The sequence below is a fragment of the Pelodiscus sinensis genome, chromosome 6 (assembly GCF_049634645.1).
Source record: "Pelodiscus sinensis isolate JC-2024 chromosome 6, ASM4963464v1, whole genome shotgun sequence".
NCBI classification, from domain to species: domain Eukaryota; kingdom Metazoa; phylum Chordata; order Testudines; family Trionychidae; genus Pelodiscus; species Pelodiscus sinensis.
This window is the reverse complement of record NC_134716.1, coordinates 73,987,098-74,012,101: the sequence shown is the minus strand read 5'-3', so window position 1 is coordinate 74,012,101 and position 25,004 is coordinate 73,987,098. Positions and strand designations below refer to the sequence as shown.

General features: G+C 43.6%; 1 long non-coding RNA gene across 1 annotated transcript in view; it reads left to right on the top strand.

Moving 5' to 3' along the window:
- LOC142829906 (uncharacterized) overlaps positions 1–25,004 on the top strand; it is a 99,591-nt gene that overhangs the window by 13,444 nt on the left and 61,143 nt on the right. The window contains exon 2 of the long non-coding RNA XR_012904814.1: positions 11,816–11,998. This is a non-coding gene — a long non-coding RNA (uncharacterized LOC142829906). The remainder of the gene's footprint in view (positions 1–11,815; positions 11,999–25,004) is intronic.

The window sequence follows — 25,004 nt, the reverse complement described above, 5'->3', positions numbered from 1 at the left end:
TCTCTGAAAAGGAGAACAGCCCAATGGTAAGAATGCTAGGTACATGTTCTGTCATAGGTTTCCACTGTGAACAAGTCACTCAGGTCCAAATCAATAGGAATTAGCTGCTTAAATATCTTTGAAGATCTGGGCTTCAATTTCTCAATTTTCCAACTGTAAACTGGGGATAATAGCACTCCTCTACCTCATACAGCTGTTGTGAGGATAAATCCATTAATGATTACAAGGCACTCAGATACAATGATAACATGGCCTATATAACTATGATATAGCTTTGTATATAGTAGCATTGGGAAATTACTCACATGTTTTCCTGTGTAGAACTCTACAGGGTCTTATTCTGGTACAATTTGGACCATGAACTTCGCTCAAATTCTAATAGTCTTCTGGTAGCAGATGAGAACAGTGAGAGAGAATATAAGAGCAGTTTTGAGACTAGGTTGGATAACCTACATGTGTTTAATCAATAACAGAAGAATCAGGGAGTGTTAGAAAATGGCTCCTAAATTCTCAATGGACTGAAAGCTAAACGTTCCTTCAAGTTCTTCATCTCTCAGCAGCTACGTATTCCAGGAAAATGTTATTTGTTAATGAGACAAAATATGGAAAAATTAAATAAAATAATTATTCTGTTTATGATTAGAAGATTAATAGACTTGAGTAAATAATTCATAACAAATTTATTTGTTGAAATTAAATCTTTTTTTCCTGCTAGCAAATTATCTGCAAGCAAATTTGGATATTTTTCTATTTTTCTTATATCTTGAGGCAAGATCCATAAAGTGGACGTAGACTTTGCACTGAAACACCTATCTTTTAGGGGTCTTGTAACCTCCTGGAATCCAGTATCCTGAGTTAGGCAACCAAACTCCTTATACACTGCATGGGGAGACTTAGCTACCTAAGAATAGGATTCACAAAGGCCAGCACTGTGAGTTGAAAGCTGCCAAATCTATCCAGTAGGAAATCCTGAGGAGACTAAGCCCTGTTCCTCAAAGGCAGTAAGGTCCCTCCTTGGAAGCACCTCTCTCCCTGTGGGATATAAGACTGTGAACTCTTTCCTGGAGTTAGATGTTTAACCAGCTCAGTTCTTTCTCAAAAAAAAAAAAAAAAAAATTTGAACAAGGACTTGGGTCTTCCACATCCCAGGTGAGTATCCTAGCCAGTAGGCTTTAGAGTCATTCACATTCTGACTGTAGCCTATATTTATTAAGTATAGGTTGTACCTCCAAAAACTGGCAGGACCAGAGATGCTCCTGACCAGACAGCCTGGGAGCCTAAGTGCAGGAGGATTAGCTGGGGCTGGAACAACAGGGTTGGCAACCCGATTGGAGGCAGCGCAGGACCGGGGCTGGAGCCCCGTGGCAGCCTCCAGCAGCCTGCGGCAGTGCAGGCCACACTGAAGTCCCTCAGCAGCTTGGGTCAGCGCAGGGCCAGAGTTTCAGCTGAGGAGTCCCCAGCTGGCCCCGGGCTCCACGAGTGGCAGCGCTGCACAGCTGATCCCTGGCTCAGCTGTGCGGCATTGTCCCTTTCAAATGCTAAGGCCCCCACTGACCCCTGGCTCCATGCTGAACTGCCACTTTGAAATGTACAAGAGCCCCGCTCTTGTTATATTAGCAGCTCAGCATACCGTCCAGTACAACATCACAAAGAACATATAATTTGGACTGAGACAACAACAACTTCATTAACAAACCAGTCTTGAGTGCTAAAATGCCTAAGACATGCTTACAGTAAGGGTTGCTGAAGAACAAGAAGTTCTAGTGGCAAATCCTCGGTTGGTATAAAATGTCATTCCTTCACTGGACAATTTACATTGGCTGAGGCTCTGCCTCTAATTATGTTAGATGTTAAGAAATGAATCACTTCTGACTACAGTGTTCCAGGAATCAAGCTTCCTAGGAGTGTCTTTTGTTTATGACATATTGGGTGTGAGACACTTCTATATAGTTTCTAACTTACAAGAACACCTTTTTAAACGTAGAGTTTCTGATACATAGTGTACTGTGTTCTTTGAGTTTTTAAGTCTTCATGTGCACACATGATAAAATCATTTCATATCTGAGGGTATGTCTACACTACAAAGTTAATTCGAACTAACGGATGTTAGTTAACTTTGATAGGTGCTACACTAGCGCTCCACTAGTTTGAACTTAATTCGAACCAGCGGAGCGCTTAGTTCGAACTAGGTAAACCTCCATTCTACGAGGACTAAGCCTAGTTCGAACTTACTAGTTCGAATTAAGGGGTGTGTAGCCCCTTAATTCGAACTAGTGGGAGGCTAGCCCTCCCCAGCTTTCCCTGGTGGCCACTCTGGCCAACACCAGGAAAACTCTATTGCCCCCCTCCCGGCCCCGGACCCCTTAAAGGGGTACGGGCTGGTTATGATGCCCGTGCCAGGTGCAAGCCTGCGAGCACCCAGCCAGCAGACCCTGCACCTGGCACGGCTCGAGTCAGCCACCCGATGCCCCCCAGCCCTCCCCCTCTTCCCGGGACCAGGCTGGCGGCTCCCGGGAGCTTGCCCGGGACCGCAAGAGGCGGGCACCTGCCTGGTCTAGTGCGGACATTGTGGACCTTGTCCACGACCTCCGCACTAGGCACAAGAAAGTGGTCGTCTAGGGCAGGAGAGCTGCCAGCCTGGCCACCCAGGAGCAGGTGTGCATGAAAATCAAGGGGGTCCACTGAGAACCCCGACCCTGAGCCCTGAGCTTACAATGGCTGTACTGGGTCAGACCAAAGGTCCATCTAGCCCAGTTGCCTGTCTGCCGACAGCGGCCAACCCTAGGGACTCTGGAGGGGATGGACCGAAGACAGTGACCAAGCCATTTGTCTTGTGCCATCCCTCTCCAGCCTTCCACAAACTTTGGGCAGGGACACCACTCCTACCCTCTGGCTAATACCACTCCATGGACCCAACCTCCATCACTTTATCTCACTTCTCTTTAAACTCTGTTCTAGTTCTAGCCTTCACAGCCTCCTGCAGCAAGGAGTTCCGCAGGTTGACTCTTTGCTTTGTGAAGAACTTTCTGTTACTAGTTTGAAGCCTGCTACCCATTCTTTTCCTTTGGTGTCCTCTAGTCCTTCTATTATGGGAACTAATAAAGAACTTTTCTTGATGCACCCTCTCCACCCCATTCATGCTTTTATAGACCTCTATCCTATCCCCCCTCAGTCTCCTCTTTTCTAAACTGAAAAGTCCCAGTCTCTTTAGCCTCTCTTCATATGGGACCTCTTCCAAACCTCTGGTCATTTTAGTTGCCCTCCCCTCTCCCACCCTCTCTCTTCCCCTCTCCCACCTCCTTTTCCCAGTCTCCCCAAGTTTTGTTCAATAAAGAGAGTTTCTACTTTTGACCACACGTTTTCTTTATTTTGTACATCAGGAAGGGGGGCTAGGGAAGGGTAAGTGGAAAGAGGTGAGGGAGGAATGGGGTAGGAGCCCCCGATGGGGAGGACTGGGCTGGCTCTGCGGGCTTCTGGGGGTGGAAGCTCTCCTGCAGCCCCCCAATTGCCCCCTCTCCCCAGATGGCAGCCTGCGGCAAGTGCAGCCGGTCTGATGGCCGAGTGCTGTGATGTGCCCAGTGTGGGCACTCAGGGCACTCCAAGCCAGGACTGCTTTGCAAGCGGGGCACCCCGAGAACTGTCTGTCTGGGGTGGGGGTCGGGTCCCTTTAAGCACAGCCCTCGGCTAGCCCTCAGCAGCAGCTCCATGCTCTAAGTCCTCATCTGATGCCCTGCTGGCACTGCTTCCAGCCATCCTTAACCCCGGTTCCGGGTCCACTTAATGTGGACATGCTAGTTCGAATTAGCAAAACGCTAATTCGAACTAGTTTTTTAGTCTGGATGCGTTAGTTCGAATTAGCTTAGTTCGAATTAACTAATTTGAACTAAGTTAGTTTGAATTAGCGCTGTAGTGTAGACATACCCTGAGAAGGGGAAGTATAGGGAACACGTGAAATTGCTCAATGCTGTTAAATGTGAAGTTAATAAAGAGTCCATGTATCAGAGACATAATAGAACCAGTGAACTATATACCTGAAATTTGGTGGAAACACGGATGTTGTATGAGTTAAAAACTTTTGTTTGAAGTCAGCCTAGAGTTTGTCTGGCTTTACTTACTCTCCTCTCTTCTAGAGGAGATTTCCTTATCAAGGAAGCTACGGTACTGCCCAAATACGTGAACTAATCCACGTTTCAACTTGGATGAAAATGGGTGGCACTGGGTCATTGGAATGAGGTGCTGGTTGGAATAAGTCTTCTGTCTTCCCAAGTCTGATGGTGAGGCCAGAGAGCTGGGATGCTTTGGAAAATCTATCAAAATTGACCTAACGGTCCTCTTGTGTATGCGCCATCAAGGTACATCTGCAAAAAGTACATCAACTAGAAACCTCTTTAGTGTTTCTAGTGTCATTAAGTCGGTAGCAGATGTATTTTCCTGATCTCAGTCCTGTGTTGCATAGCTGAGAACACAAGCAAAGAACAAGACAAATAGTATTGGAGCTAGTATGCAAATGGATTTCAAATGCATTGGAAAAGTCACTGCTGATGTGCTCATGGAACAGATGAATGATTTGTATGAACCTTCTTGGGCAGCCCAGTTTATGTAGAATAGTCCATAGACTCATTCTGTTGACTGTATCAAAAGCTTTGATCAAATCAATGAAAACTGCATACAGGTCCATGTTATTCTCTAAACATTTTTCCTAGTACTGTCTTACAACAAAGATCATGACCATAATGCCATGATCTGGTCTGTCCAGTAGAATGCAACCTAATGGGATCTCGGAGCAGCCTCTGTCTGTGAGGAGCTGAGGCCCACCCCGTGGATAGGGGCTGCTGCCTCCCCACGCTACTGCCTCTGTATTAGATTTTTAAACTGGCTGCTCTCATGGACTGGTCCACCTGCCACAAAGGCAGAAGCACGGATTAGCAGAGGGCTCCATGGGAGTGGGGGCAGGAGCCGGGAACACACTGGCTGCCAGACCCAACCCCGGGGAATATTTTAGTAACTGTGTAACTAATAAAAAATTTTGTGGCTATATGATTACTAAAATAAATGCTATCTAACATCCCTACCAGTTCTCACCTGTGGCTCCAAGCTGTTGTTTGCATGTGACAGTGGTCATAGCTTGGGAAATGCTTTGATCAGTAGGCCAAATGAGTTGAGGGTAACTAATGGGTTTTTTGTCCTTTACGAAATAGGGAAACTGACTTTCTTTAGCATGTGAAGATTATTCTTGTGGCCTAGGTGATGTAAATCAGTTTTTGATTCCATGGCTATGAAGGCATTTCAGTAATGTGCTGAGGGCATGGAAAGCATGGCAAGGCACAGAAGATGTCCTGGTCACCCACTGCAGCTAAGGAAGTGTCCTCCGCCATAATAATTATTTGTGCCACTAGAATCTGGTTTTCATAGCCAAGAGAGTAAGACTGCCCCTGTGCAACAGCTTTCTCACTTAACCCCACATGGATTTTCTCACAACTTTCATCCCATTAACATCTTGTCAAATTCATCATCATTATCATTAATTCAAGTCCTGCGGTCATGGAGCATGGGGAAGCAATAGGTGGAGACAAGCACTGGCAGTCATAGTCACAATCCTGAATGTAGGCAGCCTTGAATCTAGAGGTTGTTCAGCTTTGTCCCCAGGTCAGTGGAGAAGTTCAGCAGCATCCTAGGTAACTGAGCAGCCCTTTTTAGGCTAGCAGTGATAGGTAGATATTAAATAAGTGCAAAATGATACTGTGAAGGCGATACATTTAGGGATCAGACATAGTTTGGAATCCTGACAATGCATTTGTTTTATTATTTTGAAAGCATCTAAAGTGATGCTTGTTGATAGAGCAAATGGAAAGATATGGTTCTTCTCCTGAAATCCTGACAATCTCAGTATTTATGATATACAATATATGGCGGTAATTAAAAACTAAGGCAAGAATGAGGTGATGAAATACAATGGTTACTGAAGTAAGGTCATGTGGTTATTAAGCTAGGTTGGTATGTGTAGATTGTATTGACTCCCCTCTTATGGGTCCCTATTACTACAATAGGAATCCTTATAATGTACCTATCACTGTAGTTATATGACCACAATCCACTAGTGCTTTATGCAATGTGATCAACATCTGAAGTTTGTTAGTACAGGCTGCCCCTGATTTGCGATGCGATCGGTTCTGGAGATCACATCGCAAGTCAGGGGCGTCGTAACTCAAGTCTGCATCTCCAAAAGCATCATATGCCGTCGTAAATGCGGGGCCGAGAACGTAAGTCGGGGGATTTCGGGGGAAATGCCGTAAGTGCAGAGGGGTTGTAACTCGGGCTGTCGCAAAGTGGGGGCCTCTTGTATACATGCATACAATTACATATCCTTTTAAATTTGGAGGATTTAGACCTTTTGACTGGGGGGTTTAAAATGCTAATTTTTGGACATATATTTTCCATGGGAAAGAAAATATTTTATTTATTCAAAACGAATACTGCTTATAGTCAGCTATGAAAGAAATTGTCACAAAGCTTGTCAACTGGTATTTTGTGCCATCTGGTGGTTGATTCCATGTACTGCAGACAAAAAAAAGATATTCCTAATTTTTCACATTGTCCATTTTGTTTGTTTGCCTTTTACACAAGAAAACAGAACTACCACATAAATATATAAAATAAGAAAGGAAGTGAGATCATCTGGGCTGAAAATGTACTTAATATAGGCTTGATCCTGAAAGGTACTGAGAGTGTTCAAAGCCTGTTGACTTCACTGGTTGTTGAAGTGCTCTGAGGAATGAATGATCAGGGCTTGTGCCCTTAATTTTATTTTTTATTATTTTAGTGCCTGTGACTTACATAGGAACCAAGTGAATTAAGAACATTAGAACGGCCTTACTGGGTCAGACCAAAGGTCCATCTAGCCCAGTATCCTGTCTACCGACAGTGGCCAGCACCAGGTGCCCCAGAGAGGGTGGACCGAAGACAATGATCAAGCGATTTGTCTCCTGCCATCCCTCTCCAGCCTCTGACAAACAGAGGCCAAGGACACCATTTTATCCCCTGGCTAATAGCCTTTTATGGACCTAACCTCCATGAATTTATCCAGCTTCTCTTTAAACTCTATTATAGTCCTAGACTTCACAGCCTCCTCTGGCAAGGAGTTCCACAGGTTGACAGAATGCTGTGTGAAGAAGAACTTCCTTTTATTAGTTTTAAACCTGCTACCCATTAATTTCATTTGGTGTCCTCTAGTTCTTCTATTATGGGAACTAATAAATAACTTTTCTTTATCAGCCCTCTCCACACCATTCATGATTTTATAGACCTCTATCATATCCCCCCTCAGTCTCCTCTTTTCTAAACTGAAAAGTCCCAGTCTCTTTAGCCTCTCCTCATATGGGACCCGTTCCAAACCCCTAATCATTTTAGTTGGCCTTTTCTGAACCCTTTCCAAGGCCAAAATATCTTTTTTGAGGTGAGGAGACCACATCTGTACACAGTATTCAAGATGTGGGTGTACCATAGTTTTATACAGGGACAGTAAGATATTCTGTGTCTTATTTTCTATCCCTTTCCTAATAATTCCTAGCGTCCTATTTGCCTTTTTGACCGCCGCTGCACTCTGTGTGGAAGTTTTCAGAGAACTGTCCACGATAACTCCAAGATCTCTTTCCTGATTTGTCGTAGCCAAATTAGCCCCCATCATACTGTACGTATAGTTGGGGTTATTTTTCCCGATGTGCATTACTTTACACTTATCCACATTAAATTTCATTTGCCATTTTGTTGCCCATTCACTCAGTTTGGTGAGATCTTCTTGGAGTCCCTCAAAGTCTGCTTCTGTCTTGACTATCCTAAACAGTTTTGTATCATCTGCAAACTTTACTACCTCACTGCTTACCCCTTTCTCCAGATCATTTATGATAAGTTGAAAAGGATTGGTCCCAGGACTGACCCTTGGGGTACACCACTAGTTACCCCTCTCCAATCTGAAAATTTACCATTTATTCCTACCCTTTGTTTCCTGTCTTTTAACCAGTTCTCAATCCAAGAAAGGACCTTCCCTCTTATCCCATGGCCATGTAATTTACACAAGAGCCTTTGGTGAGGGACCTTGTCAAAGGCTTTCTGAAAATCCAAGTATACTATATCTACTGGATCCCCCTTGTCCGCATGTTTGTTAACCCCTTCAAAGAACTCTAATAGATTAGTAAGACAGGATTTCCCTTTACAGAAACCATGTTGACTTTTGTCCAACAAATTATGTTCTTCTACATGATTCACAATTTTATTCTTTACTATTGTATCGACTAATTTGCCCAGTACTGAAGTTAGACTTACCGGTCTGTAATTGCCAGGATCGCCTCTAGAGCCCTTTTTAAATATTGGTGTCACGTTGGCTACCTTCCAGTCATTAGGTATGGAAGCCGATTTAAAGGATAGGTTACAAACCACAGATAATAGCTCAGCAATTTCCCATTTGAGTTCTTTTAGAACCCTTGGATGAATGCTATCCAGTCCCAGAGATTTGTTAACATTAAGTTTTTCTATTTGTTCCAAAACCTCCTCTAATGACACTTCAATCCGGGACAGTTCCTCAGATTCATCACCCACAAAGGACGATGCAGATTCGGGAATCTCCCCAACATCCTCAGCCATGAAGACTGAAGCAAAGAAATCATTTAGTTTCTCCGCAATGGCTTTATCGTCCTTGATTGCTCCTTTTATAGCTCGATCATCTAGGAGACCCACAGGCTTTTTAGCAGACTTCCTGCTTCTAATGTACTTAAAAAACATGTTGTTATTTCTTTTTGAGTTTTTGGCTAGGTGTTCCTCAAAATCTTTTTTTGCTTTTCTTATTACATGTTTACACTTGATTTGACAGTGTTTATGTTCCTTTCTATTTATCTCACTAGGATTGGACTTCCACTTCTTAAAAGATACCTTTTTGTCCCTCACTGCTTCTTTTACATGGTGGTTAAGCCATGGTGACTCTTTTTTAGGTCTCTTGCTATGTTTTTTAATTTGGGGTATACATTTAAGTTGGGCCTCTATTATGGTGTCTTTAAAAAGTTTCCATGCAGCTTTCAGGGATTTGGCTCTAGTCACTGTGCCTTTTAATTTCTGTTTAACTAACCTCCTCATTTTTGCGTAATTCCCCTTTTTGAAATTAAATGCCAGGGTGCTGGACTGCTGAGGTGTTCTTCCCACCACAGGAATGTTGAATGTTGTTATATTATGGTCACTATTCCCAAGCGGTCCTGTAACGGTTATATCCTGGACCTGATCCTGAACTCCACTCAGGACTAAATCGAGAATTGCCTCTCCCCTTCTGCAAAATTGTTTTTGCAGAAATGCTGTATTAGTGCTAAAGGACCATTGTACAGACAATAGTCTGCAAGGCCAGAAGGAACCATTGTGACGGAGTCTGACCTGCATAGCACAGGCCATGGGACTTCCCTGAATTAACCTGTCTGAACTAGAGCATAGCTTCAAAAGTCTTTCTGTCTTCATATAAACATGTCTAGTAATACAGTAAATTGTTCTGTTGGTTAATTACCCTTCCTTTGTCAGAAAGGGAAAACTTGTTTGGATGTGCATACTGTTATTAACTACTTTCATTCTACTTTTTAACATTTCAAAGTAATAATTTGTGGCAGACTATTTCTGAATATCCACAAGTATAAATTTGACTATTGGTATAAAGGAATACACACTAGTTTAAGGAAACAAGTTGTAAAGGTTTAGTTGTGATGGAGTCAAGTGAAAGTTGCAATAATACTTAGGTTTTAATGGTCTGAAAGAATGATCTTTATCCTATTTGATAGTTTTCATCTGATTTTATTTCTTTTTGTTGCCCATCCTTCACAAATCCTAAGGAACTCACTCTGAATCTGTGTATAAAGTTTGGTCAGCCTATTTGCTAATTAGTTGTGAAACAAATCTGTTGTCTTTGCTGTCTTTTTACTTTATTTTATATAATCAAACATTGCATTTGCCTGTAAAGGGGTATAGCAGAAGGAATGCACTGTGTGTACTGGGATAATTTGCAAGGCAGAATGTGTCCCAATGCTCCCTGTGGCATGAAAAAGTTCTGCACATACTCACAGCTGAGCTAAAGAGTTGCAATCACACATAGGTTGTCTATTAATTTTACTCATCATTTTGTAAATACAGTTCAGACATGCGTAATACACATGATGGAAGTGTATTGGTGTAAGTTTCTTTGAGAAAGGTTCAGAGATGAAGGGAAGCACTGAAAGATGGATTTGAATTAAAATAGGGAGGTTATGTGGTGAAAGAGGGAGCACCAAGCGTAATGAGTAGCCTGGAGAGACAGAAAGATACAAATGATATTTTAAAGACAGGGCTTAAAAAATGTGTGGCATAAATCAGAGGGGTAGCCGTGTTAGTCTGGATCTGCAAAAGCAACAAAGAATCCTGTAGCACCTTATAGACTAAACAGATGTATTGGAGCATAAGCTTTCGTGGGCAAAGACCCACTTCGTCAGATGCCCATGAAAGTTCAAACTAGGGTGGTAATGTAGGCAACTGGAGTTGCAAATGAAGCCCGGGATTTGAGTTTCCCAGGCTTCATTTGCATAAAGCTGGGCGCCACCATTTTTAAATGTTTGCTAGTGTGGACTCCATGCCACGCAGCTACACGCGGCACGGACTAGATAGTTTAAACGAGGAGTAATGGTAGTTCAGACTAGGAAGCCTAGTCCGAACTACCTAGTCCGTGCCGTGTGTAGGCGCGCGGCACGGAGTCCGCACTAGCGGACATTTAAAAATGGCGGTGCCCAGATTTATGCAAATGAAGCCTGGGAAATTCAAATCCCGGACTTCATTTGCAACTCCGGTTGCCTACATTACCATCCTAGTTCGAACTAGGGTGGCAGTGTAGACATACCCTTAGTCTATAAGGGTATGTCTACACTGCCACCCTAGTTCGAACTAGGGTGGCTAATGTAGGCATTCAAACTTGCAAATGAAGCCCGGGATTTAAATATCCCGGGCTTCATTTGCATGTTCCCGGGCGCCGCCATTTTTAAATGCCCCATAGTTCGAACTACCTGCCCGCGGCTACACGCGGCATGGACTAGGTAGTTCGAATTAAAGCTCCTAATCAAACCACTGTTATTCCTCCTGCAAGGATGTTTAATGGTAGTTTGAATTAGGAATTTTAATTCGAACTGCCTAGTCCGTGCCGCGCCTGGGCACATGCAAACGAAGCCCGGGATATTTAAATCCCGGGCTTCATTTGCAAGTTCAAACTAGGGTGGCAGTGTAGACATACCCTTATAGACTAACAGATGTATTGGAGCATAAGCTTTCGTGGGCAAAGACCCACTTCGTCAGATGCATCTGACGAAGTGGGTCTTTGCCCACGAAAGCTTATGCTCCAATACATCTGTTTAGTCTATAAGGTGCTACAGGATTCTTTGTCGCTGTGGCATAAATGGCTCTCCACCATGCTAACTTTCAGATGGTTGTGTTGACTGGATTTAGCAAGTTATCTAGAGAAGAATCAATCAGGGGCTCACCTCCCTGATCCTGTGCCTGTGTTCAGATGTTTTTATGACTAAAGGAAAAGTGATAAATTGTGAGAGTGAAAAACAGGTAACTGCCTTTATCGAAGCCAACAAAAGTTAACAGGGTGGGAAAATTCAGTTAAGTACTGGTGAACTAAAAGGACTCCTTGGCCTGTAACCTAAAATGAGAGTAGGTGTGGCAGTTGTAACTATAGAGGAAAAAAATCATCTTCCTACAGAGGATCCAGGTAGGTATGATAATGGATAAGTTCATCTTTACCATGTATGTCTATCTGTCCCAGGTAATGCCTCGGGAGACCAGCACCAGATCCACACAGATGATGAAACAGGTGAAGGCAGGACCTCAAGGGAACAGTGATGAAAACTCATCTAGATGGATAACAAACCTTCTTCCCCTGCGACACCATGACTGAGAGTTAGAATAAGGACCTGGGTGACAGATGTTGTCCCTTCTTCATGTGTGGGTGAGTGAAAAACCCTTCCCTCCTTCAACTCTATAGGCGTGATGCTATGGCCTACCCATCCCAAGAAAAACAGCAATGGAGTTTTGAAAGCTACCTGAATCCAAATCTATCTGTGTTCCTGTGGCTGTAGAGATTGCAGTTGCTGGTTCCTTGAAAGTCATCCACTATGGATCAGTAATGTTGAAAAAGGCATCAAAATGCACCTGGAGTTAGGGAAGAAGGATGCCCACAATAGAGTCCCTGTTTTGCTAGCATGAATCTAAAATGGCATGAAGATATTAGCAGCAAACAGAATTTTTCTCCTTGCAGTTGCACTGAGCAAAATGGGTGGAGTTTTCTCTTAATAATCATATTTCTTCTGAAAAGGAAGTGAAACAATATATCTAGCTACTTAGGCTTTACTAGCCTGTCAGTAATGGTTTATAGAAAAAGGATAGTCTGACTTCTAGATATCCATGGGATACAATCTTTTCAGGTGGTTTCCTACTTTGTTTGGGGACAGTTCAAACCTTCCACACATTGTGTGGTGGATCCAGGGAATGGGAGACTATGCCCCAGTACAGTTAATACTGTCTTTTCTTCTGTCCATTCTCTCTGCAGATTATCTTTTACTGTCTCTGTTCAATGTGGCTCTCTGTTCCCATCTAAAGGCTGGACCACTGGGGAGATTTCTGAATCTACTATTGCCTTTGCGGTGGGGATGTTAAAATTAGATTAATCAACTAATCAAATAGAATTTCCATCAACTATTTGATTAGTCAATAAGGGCACTTCCTCTTTGAAATGTAGCAACCTTCCACTTTGCAATGTTGAAAGAGCTCACCTGGCTGTTGCTACATTTCAAAGGCAGAAGTGCCATGCGACCCCAACAGAGGCTCTTATACATTTCAGATTGAAACGCCACATGGAAACTGGGGCAAGCAGGGAACTTAGAGTCCTCCGCTGGTCCCAAGCTCCAAGCTGTGCTTCCGCTTTGAAATATCAATATATCTCACGGGCAGGCCCTGGGGCCTAGTCTCTCAAAATCAGGCCCAGTAGCCTAGTTTCACAACACCTAGTCTGGGAGCTAGTAAAGGAGGAGTAGGGGGGCCCATGCCCTCCCTCTCCACGGGGCCCCAGCCCAGGGCCCTATCAGCGGTGGGTGGTTCCAACCACTGGCTCGGCAGGGAGACATTAGTTGCTTATATCCCTACTTTGTGGAACTGAAGCTGTGTCATATATTCAAGAAGTAGAAGGTCATTCTTTTAGATCCAGATATCCCAGTTTCAGTCCCTGTTTTACTCTGCTCTTGGTTTTTGTTCATACTTTTTGAGTGGCTGGCTGTTTTCCCATGCCCCAGAAGGCTACAGCTTGCTGTGACTATGAGCCTAGACTTTGTCTGTTCTCACAGCTGAACTTGATGCTACAGGAGCAAAGAAGATAAATGGGTGGGCCTACTTACCATGAAAATATACCTTGGCTAGCTACTTTAAACATAGTCTGGGTTAACAACGAGTAGTCCTGTGGCACCTTAGAGACAAACAAAAATATGTATATAGTATCATGAGCTTTTGTAGGCAAATCTTACTTCTTCAGATGAGCTTGAATGGAGAAAAATAGTCTGGGATGTAGGGAAAGGCAGGTGGTTTATAGCAGAAGGATAGTCTGCTGTCTAGATATCCATGAGATACAGTCTCGTCAGGTGGTTCTATATCTTGCAGCGAGCCAGCAACTGCAATGTCTACAGCCACAGGCACACAGGTGGATCTGGAGTCAGGTGGCTTTCACAACTCCATTGCTGTTTTTCTCTATCTTGTGCCTCTTCCCAGGGAGTTGCCATGTGTCCCACAGACTTTGAAATATTGTTTTAAAATGAGATTTATTCTGGCACTGGTGAATAACTTGATAGAATTGAGACTAGTTCTAACCTCACTTTATTGAGAGTGTGCCTCAGAGAAATATCCCTAAGGCAGCAGGACTTAAACTTTTTGGCCCATGGCCCACCTGGCTCAATGCAAACCTTTCTGCAGACCACGAGTTGCTAATGGAAACTCGCCATTAATTACATAATTACTCCTGAGCCATTTTGCTAGTGCTTCAGCTAGGGAGAATGGTTTAATTTAACCAGTAAGAAAGGAAGGCAGCTGCAGACCACTAGGCTACGTCTAGACTACATGGCTGCGTTGACGGAGCCATGTAAAATAGTTTATTAGGCATAGTCAAAGACGCGGGAATTTAAATAATCCCCGCTTCATTAAAATAAAAATGGCTGCCACGCTGTGCCGACGATCAGCTGATCCGGCACAGCGCAGCAGTCTAGACGTGGTGCGGTCGACAAAGGAAGCGTGAAACAAGGTTTACCGGAGCAGTCGACAAACACATCTAGACTGCCGCATTGTGCCTGATCAGCTGATCGTCGGTACAGCGTGGCAGCCATTTTTATTTTAATGAAGCGGGGATTATTTAAATCCCCGCGTCTTTGACTATGCCAAATAAACTATTTTACATGGCTCCGTCGACGGAGCCATGTAGTCTAGACGTAGCCCTAGTGTTGAGTTTGTTCAACCCTGCTATCTAACTACACCTGGAGGCAAGTCAAATCATGTGCAGTGATTGTAGTGGTTAGGAGAGAATTAACAAGGAGATTATGTGGTTTGTACACCTTTTCCAGAGTAAAATCATAGATCTGAGGAAACCGGATTTCTTTTCCCAGAATGTGCTGATCTGTCTGACAGTAGTGCAAATTACATGCACATTTACCGAAGCCCTGATGCTCAAGCTGCTTGCAGCTTAGCTTATTGTGGAGGCAAACTAATCAGGCAGCTGTTTGTGCGCCTTAAATGAACTACTGATTTCAGAGTTAGCATTTACTCTCTGACTACTGCAGTATCCTATCTGAGTGTTGTGTTGGCATATGTTGTCCAATAATATATGACAGCAGTCAAATAATTAATATTAAATATAATGTCCCCTCTACCAGCATGTATGTAACTATGATGACAGTTTCATTATTCCACAACAAAGCTAAGACAGACCTTCTCCCTTTCTTAGAACATAGTAGCTATGTTGCAGATTGAGTAGTAATCCTAGTGGGCAGAGGTTGTCCTGGCTCCTCAGCAGAGGAGCTGGCTCAGTCACAGACATTGAGTTTGTGGGAATCTTGCAGTGGCCCTACTGCTAACAGATATACTTTGTACAAAATGTATAAGCTTCCTTAATAGTGACAAGCTGCAATATCATGAGTTTCAATTAAGAAAAAAATCCTGATGTGTTTAATCACTTTCATTCAGGGTCCAGTTATACAACCAGTATAGGCAGCACCGGGAGTTTTGTCAGAGGAAAGACCACAGAGATCAGAAGTTCTGAATCTTAACGAGATGGGAACACTGGACTGTGGTAGGGTGCAGTCATGAGAAAGTGGAAGTTTAATCTGATTGCATCTCCCATTAGGCTTAGCAAAGTGGTGGGGTGGTGGTGAATGGAAAACTTAGTCAGGTACTCAGAAGGAACACACACAAAAATTAAAAACAGTTGTGTGAGGCAGAAGGATGATATTTGAGGAACTATGTTATGTTTAGTTGCTAGAGGAATGGGTCATAGCCTGAATTGGGTGGCTTGCTGCTTGAATGGTTGTTTGTGAAACCCCCTGTTTCCTGTGCTGTATCCTGTGTGCTGTAGGGCTAAAGAAACAAAGCACTGAACAAAACAATATGTGGCAGGAGACTTTTCTATTGGTCCAATCCGCAGTTTTACTTCACCAGCTTAGAAAGGGTTTTCATCCTTTGAAAATCAGTTGCTATCAACCCAGTAAACTTACTGTAGCAGGATATTAACAAGGCAAAGATCATAATAAGGTTCAACTATGGATTTGATGCTTTTATGAATAATAAATACAAGCTTGCATTAGTTATGATGAAAATCTGTAAGAAATAATCATTGACTGTCATGGTTCGGGACACAAGCCATCCACTACCAAAGATCAGACTTTCAAAGGAGCTCAGGATCCAAAGGGTTGTGCCCTTCTGAAAATTTGATCCCTACTTTGGTGCTGAGCTTTCTTGAACATTTAAGCATTGTGAGGGCATGTAAAAAGCACTCTGCTAGAGAACAGCACTGGGCCCAGGAATTGCCCAATCCTCCAGACTGGCAGAGTATGCACCTACTGGAGAGGAAGCTTTAAAAGGGAACAGTCCTTCTCAGTCAGGGGAGGGAGGTAGATCTATCCTGAGGGCTTCTAGATAAGGGTTTTAAAGACCCCTCCCTGGAAGAGTAGGACCACATGCTGTGCCTAGTGGAAGCTGAAGATTTAGTTGCCTTTTGTGACCAGAGTTCCAGGGAAACCAACTGAGCTTAGGACCAAACTGAAAAGAATGGGGCAGGCAACCCCCTAAACTGGTTGTTATTACAATACTTAGGGTGTGTCTAGACTACAGGGTTTTGTCGACAAAAGTGGACTTTTGTCGACAAAACTAAACCTGCGTCTACACTACTGCTGAGTTCTGTCGACATAACGTCGACAGAACTCAGCAGTTTTGTCAACGCTGGTAAACCTCATTTTACGAGGAATAACGCCTTTTGGCGACAGAGTTCTGTCGACAGAAGGCATTATTGCATCTAAACTGTCCTTTGCGTCTACACTGCCATGTTGACAAAGCAGCTTGCTTTGTCGACAGAACTGAATGTAGTCTAGATGCTCTTTGTCGACAGTATCTGTTGACAAAACTTCTGTCGACAAAAGCCTGTAGTCTAGACGTAGCCTTAGATTTATCAAGTGACCACAGAATAGCTTCTATAATACCTTGTTGGTTAACCAGAAGCCAGCAACATAGTTCCCTTAAACTAACCCAGCCTCAGGCCTCCACAAACAAAGCCCAAACAAACAACCCCAAATTCCTGTATTCTGAGGAATATTTGTGGGTAGATTCTTAATTTTTAGATTAATATAGATTGTTCCATCCTAGTTTGCTCCTAATTTGACATACTTGGTGAGAGGTTGTGGGGAGGAATCTCCATTTGTTCTGTTGATGCTACTCATGCTGGCTGAATCCTTCCATGAGCCTCCCTCACTGGAGAGCAGCACCAATCTGGATTAACTGTGGCTTTTTGTTTTCTTTATGAGTATGCAGAGGACCCAAAACAATGAACAATTTACACCTATTATTGGTAAATTCTATTCCCTTTAAAGCCTGCAGTTCCAAAGAAAGGTAGCTGGGAGCTATTAGCACCAAAATTTAATGTAGGCAATTATAAAAAAAATGTATACCGTATTTTCCGGCGTATAAGACGACTTTTGATGTTAAAAAACATCCCCCAAAAATCGGGGGTCGTCTTACATGCCAGGTATGAGGCTTTGCAAAGCCTCGGGGGAAGCCGGCGGCGGGGCAGCCCAGGCGCGCCGGGGCTGTCCCGCTGCTGGGGCGTCCTCAGAGGCTTTGCTCCCGGTGTCCCTGGTCTGCTGGAGACGGTCCCCAGCAGACCAGAGGCACAGGGAGCAAAGCCTCAGAGGCAAAGCCTCAGAGGCGCGGGACCCCGCCGCTGCTGCGGCTTTGCTCCCGGTGCCTCTGGTCTGCTGGGGACCGTCTCCAGCAGACCAGGGACACCGGGAGCAAAGCCGGGGAGGCGGAGGGGCGCTGGGGTATAAGACGAAACCCTATCTTTTAACTAAAAAATTAGGGGGTCGTCTTATACGCCCAGTAGCCTTATACGCTGGAAAATACGGTAAGCGTGATGTCTAAGTAAGATCTTTGCACAGATAGACCAAATTCATCCCCCACATCAGGGTCTATCACCCGTAATATTGCCCTTAAAATGACAAGGAGACTAGTCATAAAGTGAAACAAAGAAGAGTTAGTTAGGGATTTTAATACAATATTAGGTAAAAGGAGAACTGTGAAATAATAACAATCATAACAAAGCAACAGCGGCGAGGAGTCCTGTGGCACCTTATAGACTAACTGAAGTGTTGGAGCATAAGCTTTCGTGGGCAAAGACCCACTTCGTCAGATGCATGTAGTGGAAATTTCCAGAGGCAGGTATAAATATGCAGGCCAGAATCAGGCTGGCGATGACAAGGTGGATCCAATCCTGGAGAATGAGGCCCACTTCTAGTAGCTGATCTGGAGGTGTGAATTCCAAGAGAGGAGAAGCTGCTTTTGTAGTTAGCGAGCCATTCACAGTCTTTGTTTAATCCTGAGTTGATTGTGTCAAACTTGAAGGTGAACTGTAGCTCAGTAGTTTCTCTTTGAAGTCTGGTCCTGAAGTTTTTTTGCTGCAGGATGGCTACCTTTAAATCTGCAGGAGGCTTCTGGGTACACGTCTGGCTCTATCAATCTGTCTCCTCACTTCCTCGTGTGGGTATCGTAGTTTACAGAATGCTTGTTGAAGATCTTGTGGGTGTTAGTCTCGGTCTGAGGGGTTGGAGCATATGCGGTTGTACCTCAGTGCTTGGCTGTAAATAATGGATTGTGTGGTGTGTCCGGGATGGAAGGTGGAGGCATGCAGGTAAGCATAGCAGTCAGTAGGCTTTCGGTATAGGGAGGGGTTTATGTGACCGTCATGTGCCAACAATGCCCCCACTGCTATATACATCGGCCAAAGTGGACAGTCCCTACGTAAAAGAATCAATGGACACAAATCAGATATTAGGAATGGCAACATACAAAATCCTGTAAGGGAACACTTCAGTCTCCCTGGACACACGATTGCAGATCTAAAGGTAGCCATCCTGCAGCAAAAAATCTTCAGGACCAGACTTCAAAGAGAAACTGCTGAGCTATAGTTCATCTTCAAGTTTGACACGATCAACGGAGGATTAAACAAAGACTGTGAATGGCTAGCTAACTACAAAAGCAGCTTCTCCTTTCTTGGAATTCACACCTCCAGATCAGCTACTAGAAGTGGGCCTCACCCTCCCTGATTGGATCCACCTCGTTATCTCCAGCCTGATTCTGGCCTGCATATTTATACCTGCCTCTGGAAATTTCCACTACATGCATCTGACAAAGTGGGTCTTTGCCCACGAAAGCTTAAGCTCCAACACTTGGATTAGTCTAAGGTGCCACAGGACTCCTCGCCGCTTTTGCAGATTCAGACTAACACGGCTACCCCTCTGATACTTAACAAAGCAACAGTAATTCCGTGACTTAATAAGGGACACGAAGCCCAGATCCATACACTCAGACGCTGTGGTTGAATAAAGGCCTTTTACTCGTAGGCTCTAGCCAAACCTGGATGGAGGTTCACTCAGGAACAGTGTTCCCTGTAAACTGTGTGCTTGTGTGACTACTCAGGAGAAATTTAGATGCCATCCAGCTGCTTAGCAGAGTGTCGACAGCTAGGTTTTTGGTTTCTACATTTGTACATGCTTTGGTGCACATAACAATTTTATTCTGCACGTGGATGGATAAAGTCCACACCTGGATAGAAAAGGTTAGAGGGATAATTGCTGAGGAGTCCCTTAGTATCTGTACCCGTAGACGGAGACTCTCCAGCTGACGATGCTCATAGGTAAGAGAACCTGTAAAGGAAAGTACAGAATTGCTGAGCAGAGGATCCCTGGACAGGAACAGGAGGCAAGTCCAGGACCCTGAACAGCCACTGAGGGACTGGCACCAAGGGGCTAGGAGAGAAAAGACTGGCTAGGGCTTCTAGAGAAAATGGACATTGCAATCCTGGAAGCTAGGAACACTGAGTGACCTAGCTGAAGGCAGGTGTAATAAAGAGACTGCTGTGGTTCCTGGAGTAAGAAAGAGGGTCCAGACAAAGTAGGTGAGAGAAATGGTGTAGAAACCATGGTAGGCAATGTTGACCTCAAGAGCTAATTCCCAGAATGACCAGGGAATGGTGCCAGACCAGTGATGTGTGATGTACTTTCTGACATAAGCATAGCTTTCATTTGGACCCAGCAGCAAAGCCTTTGTATTTATAAATAAGCACTTTAACTACAACAACAGCAGATTCAACTTAAGGGCAGGGAAGATGGACAAGCTGGTAAGAAGCTGGTTTTGCAAGTACAGCCGATTGCAAACACTTGGGCTACGTCTAGACTGGCATGATTTTACGCAAATGCTTTTAACAGAAAAGTTTTCCGTTAAAAGCATTTGTGGAAAAAAAGCATCTAGATTGGCACGGATGCTTTTCCGCAAAAGCACTTTTTGTGGAAAAGCGTCCGTGCCAATCTAGACGCGCTTTTGCTCAAAAAAGCCCCAATCGCCATTTTCGCAATCGGGGCTTTTTTGCGCAAAACAAATCTGAGCTGTCTACACTGGCCCTTTTGCACAAAAGCTTTGCGCAAAGGGACTTTTACCCAAATGGGAGCAGCATAGTATTTCCGCAAGAAGCACTGATTTCAGACAGTAGGAAGTCAGTGTTCTTGTGGAAATTCAAGCGGCCAGTGTAGACAGCTGGCAACTTTTTCTGCAAAAGCAGCTGCTTTTGCGGAAAAACTTGCCAGTCTAGACACAGCCTAAATGTAAGGGAGCCTGCACTGGGAAAAGTATCATGTATATGTAGAAGGGAGGATCTCTCTAGAGGATGGTTGGAAATGCTAAAAGTATTACACCTTTCTTTTTCATATTAATTAGTTTGAAACTTTATTTCATGTGTTTGTACAGTGCTTCAGCCATGAGTCTCTGAGCACCATCATTATACAGCTAGAAGAAGACTAACACTAAACAGAAGAATAACAGTTCTCTTAATTGTTGACTTGACTCTTCAGATGAATGCTGACTTATCTGTCCTTCTGTATTCTAATGTGTGAAGCTACTTCTAGAAGCAGCATTTTTAGCATACAAGAGGCACCAATAGGATGTATTTCTGTCTCTACCTTTTTCCTTTCAGATAATTCCTTGTTTTCTATTATTCTTCCATAAGAGAGATCAGGGCATGAGTTCAGGATGGGTTTGCTTTACCCCTCTGCTCCTCAGTGGCCAGGAACTGACATGGTACTGGAGACAAAGTGCTGCTGTGGGGGCTGGTGCCCCCTTGGAAGACTAAGGAGGAGGGCACTGTTATTTAATAAAAGGGAATAATCACAGTAAATTTAGTAACTAATGACTTAATATATTTATTATGACTGCTCTGACTTTTAAAAAATGTTAAAAAATCTGTATGTCTACCTCATTTGTTTGGATGATAAATATAGATGGCATTTGCCTTGTTTTTTGGATATGTACGAATATAATTTCCTTGTTTTCAACTGCATATTTTCCCTGCTTTGCCTTAGAATTATCTTTATCTCTGGTACTTCCTGGCAGCATTAGTAATTTGTATATATTACCAGGAAAAGAAAGGACTTTGTGATTGAATTCAGCCAGGTATTTAGTCCACACACTATTGTAGTAATCGTGGTACAATGTTTACCTGTAAAGTACCATTGAAACTCAATTTGCTGTTCAGTATTTCTTGGTACTTTGTAGCCCCGCATTTTGTATGAAGTTATAAAACTTCCTGTATTGCACATGTTCTAAACCCTAGAGTTCTGCCTAGGCAAAAGTTGGCAAACAAGTCAGTTCTAAACAAAGGAATGTGTGCTTGCCTTAATTTGCATTTAAGCAGTCATCAAACAGGAAGGGAAAACAAAAGAAGCTCAAACAGATGGAAACAACATAACAGAGAACATCCTTCTACATAAACTTTGTCTCCTGGAAATGTTCTTTTTTTAAGTGGGGAGCAGTATTGAAACTATAAAAAGGAGGGGGAAATACTTCTCTTTCTGCCTGTCCTATGAGGACAGAGGATCTGGGATTTCTGTGAAAAGCCAGTGTCAGAGATTAGATAACCTAGAAGAATACTTCAGAGGGAACTCACGGCATGTCTACGCTCAGGAGGTCAATCTTCTAGGTTTCAATTTATCAGGTCTAGTATAGACCTTTAAATTGAACACTGAGGGCAGCCCCTACTGGTGTCTGGTACTCTCTTTCTGCAAGGAGTAAGGGAAGCGGATGGGAGCTCGTGCTCCTGTCAGCCTCCCACTGTGTGGATGCTGCCACGGCTCAGCTAAAGGTAAACCAACTCCAGCTATGCATTTTGCATAGCTGGAACTGCATTCCTTAAATCAGCCTGCCTGGTCTAGTATAGACCAGGCTTCAGGGACTGGGGTGCACCTATTTTTACCAATTGTTACCAATGCATCCACTATTGCACGCACTATGAAAGTTCAATAACCATTTCAGGTAACAGACACTTCCACCAAGTTCATTATATAGAACAGCTTTCTTAAAGACTGCATCATAAAATCATTTGCAGAGTAAAAAAACCCACCATTTAATTTCTCTTCAGCTATTAGCAAAACAGAAAAATGATGTATTCAGCTGAGACTTGAAATGTGTGGGAATCAGTGAAGCAGAGAGAAACTGTAAGTCATTTCTAGATGACAGAAGCTACAGCAGGAAAGGGTTTCACACCAATAGTGGTGGGATTGCACAGAAGGGCAAAGCAGTTACTCAGCGCTACTCAGGCAGAGGGGAATACAAAGAGACAAGGGTCTTCAGGTAAGCTGGAGCAAGTCTATGGAGGGCCTGTCCAGCCCCTCTCTATGGATAAGCATCCCTCACTCCTGACCCACAGGAGAAACAGGGTGCAAGGACAGCACAGATCCAAGGGCAAGTCTTGCCTGATCAATCTGATTAGCTTCTATGATAAGGTAACTGGCTTTGTGAACATGCGGAAGTCAGTGGAGGTGATATACCTTGACTTTAGTAAAGCTTTTGATACAGTCTCCCACAGTAGTCTTGTCAGCAAGTTAAGAAAGTATGGATTGGAGAAATGAACTGTAAGGTGGATAGAAAGCTGGCTAGACTGTCGGGCCCAACGCGTAGTGATCAATGGCTTGATGTCTGGTTGGCCATCAGTTTCAAGCGGAGTGCCCCAAGCATTGGTTCTAGGGCCAGATTTATCCAACATCTTCATTAATGACCTGGATGAGGGGATGGATTGCACCCTCGGCAAGTTTGTGGATGACACTAAGCTAGGAGAAGAGGTAGATACAGCAGAGGGCAGGAATAGGGTATGAGTCAACAGTGTGCCTTTGTAGCCAAGAAGGCTAATGGCATATTAGAGTGCATTAGGAGGAGTACTGCCAGCAAATCTTGAGAAGTGATTATTCCCCTTTATTCGACACTAGTGAGGCCACATCTGGAGTACTGTGTTCAGTTCTGGGCCCCCCACTACAGAAAAGATGTGGATGCATTGGAGAGGGTCCAGCAGAGGGCAATGAAAATGAATAGGGGGCTGGAGCACATGACCTACAAGGAGAAGCAGAGGGATTTGGGCTTGTTGAGTCTGCAAAAAAGAAGACTGAGGGGGGATTTGATAGCAGCTGTCAGCTTCCTGAAAGGAGGTTCCAAAGAGGCTGAGGGAGGCTGTTCTCAGTAGTGATGGATAGCAGAACGAGGAGCAGTGCTCTCAAGTTGCAGTGGGGAAAGTCTAGGTTGGATATTAGGAAAAACTATTTTACTAGGAGAATGGAGAAGTACTGGAATGGGTTACCTAGGGAGGTGGTGGAATCTCCATCCCTAGAGGTTTTTAAGTCTCGGCTTGACAAGGCCCTGGCTAGGATGATTTATTTGGAGTTGGCCCTGCTTTAGGGAGGGGGCTGGACTCGATTCTCTCCTGAGGTCTCTTCCAGCTCTATGATTCTATGATTCTATGACCAGAGAGAGATTTTTATTGATGGGCTGTTTGGACTGATGTGATAATAGGTTTCAACTCTACCTTCACAATGGCTTTAAACAAGGAGGTGTGGACTATAAATAGGCCTTACAGCATAGTACAAGACTGTTTTTAAGTTTGTATGAAAACATTTTTCCATATTATTTTAGTCTCCATACTTTTTTTACATATTGTTTTTTACATATTTTTATATATGTAACCCCCTTTTTCCTCCCCGGGTTACTGGGGAGCAGGTCACACTCACAGGTGTGCCTGGTGTTTTAACCCAAAAGAGATCCTGAGTACCCCAGTGGTGATGGTGTTTAGCTGGGGAAAGCCCTATCCACCCCCTTGCTGGCAATGAATGTAAAGTGGTGGTGCCTCCACCTGGCTGGCCTTGTACACACACTGGTGCCTTGAGAGCCTCCAGGAATATACTCATTCCAACATAAAGCTGGATCTAATTCCAGAACAACTACAAATCACATACATCTAATAGAATACTTTAAAATAAACCATCTTTACTTAACTAAACAGGGATTAACAGATTAGCAAGGAATAGCATTAACAAAACACATAACAATAACTGAAGCTTATATAGCTAGACAACAGTTACTCCACCCCAGAGTGTGCACACCCTTAGACTCAGTCCCAGACACTTGCTTGCGTTGGCGCACTGATGTTGCAGCTGTAGTGAGGGTTTGGTCCAGGCTAAACTGCAGCTCTGACCCCGGCAGCACTCCTCCAGCAAGGCCCAAACTTACTGCCTCATGCTGTGCCTATAGGAAGCAGCCTGCTAACTCCCAGTTCCAACAGGCATGTAGTAGCTGCACTCCAACAGCCCCTGCACTGGGTCAATGTCCTTGGCAGCAGCCTGGCTCCCCCTTTGGTTCCAAACTGCAAGGCAGAGTCCCAGACTGCTAGGCCTCTTCTTCAAGCACATGGGGAGAGCCTCTTCTCTCTCACAAGAGTCCCTCCTCCCTCTTTTGTTCCAAGGGCTCATGGGAATTATAGTCTGGATTGTAGCACACAGAGTCTTTTTAGAATAAAACAGAGGCCCCTTTAGTAAGGGGACTACATATATATTGTGTTTAAAACATTTTGTAAGCCACCTTGACTATTTTAAATAGAGAGGCGGGGTAAAAATATTTAAATAAATAAATAAAATATTATTGTTTTTCTTCCATATTCCATTGTTCACAGTGATGAAATAATTGGCCAAGCCTTTCCACTGGAATGCTTCTATGGAAGCAATAAAAAAAGATGTCTCTTGAATATATTTATACATAAAAGGTACAGAAAGGTATATGAACCTTTTGGTTTTAATTGGTTTCATAAACCTTAAAATAGTAAGATCTTGTTTTTAGGGTTTATAGCC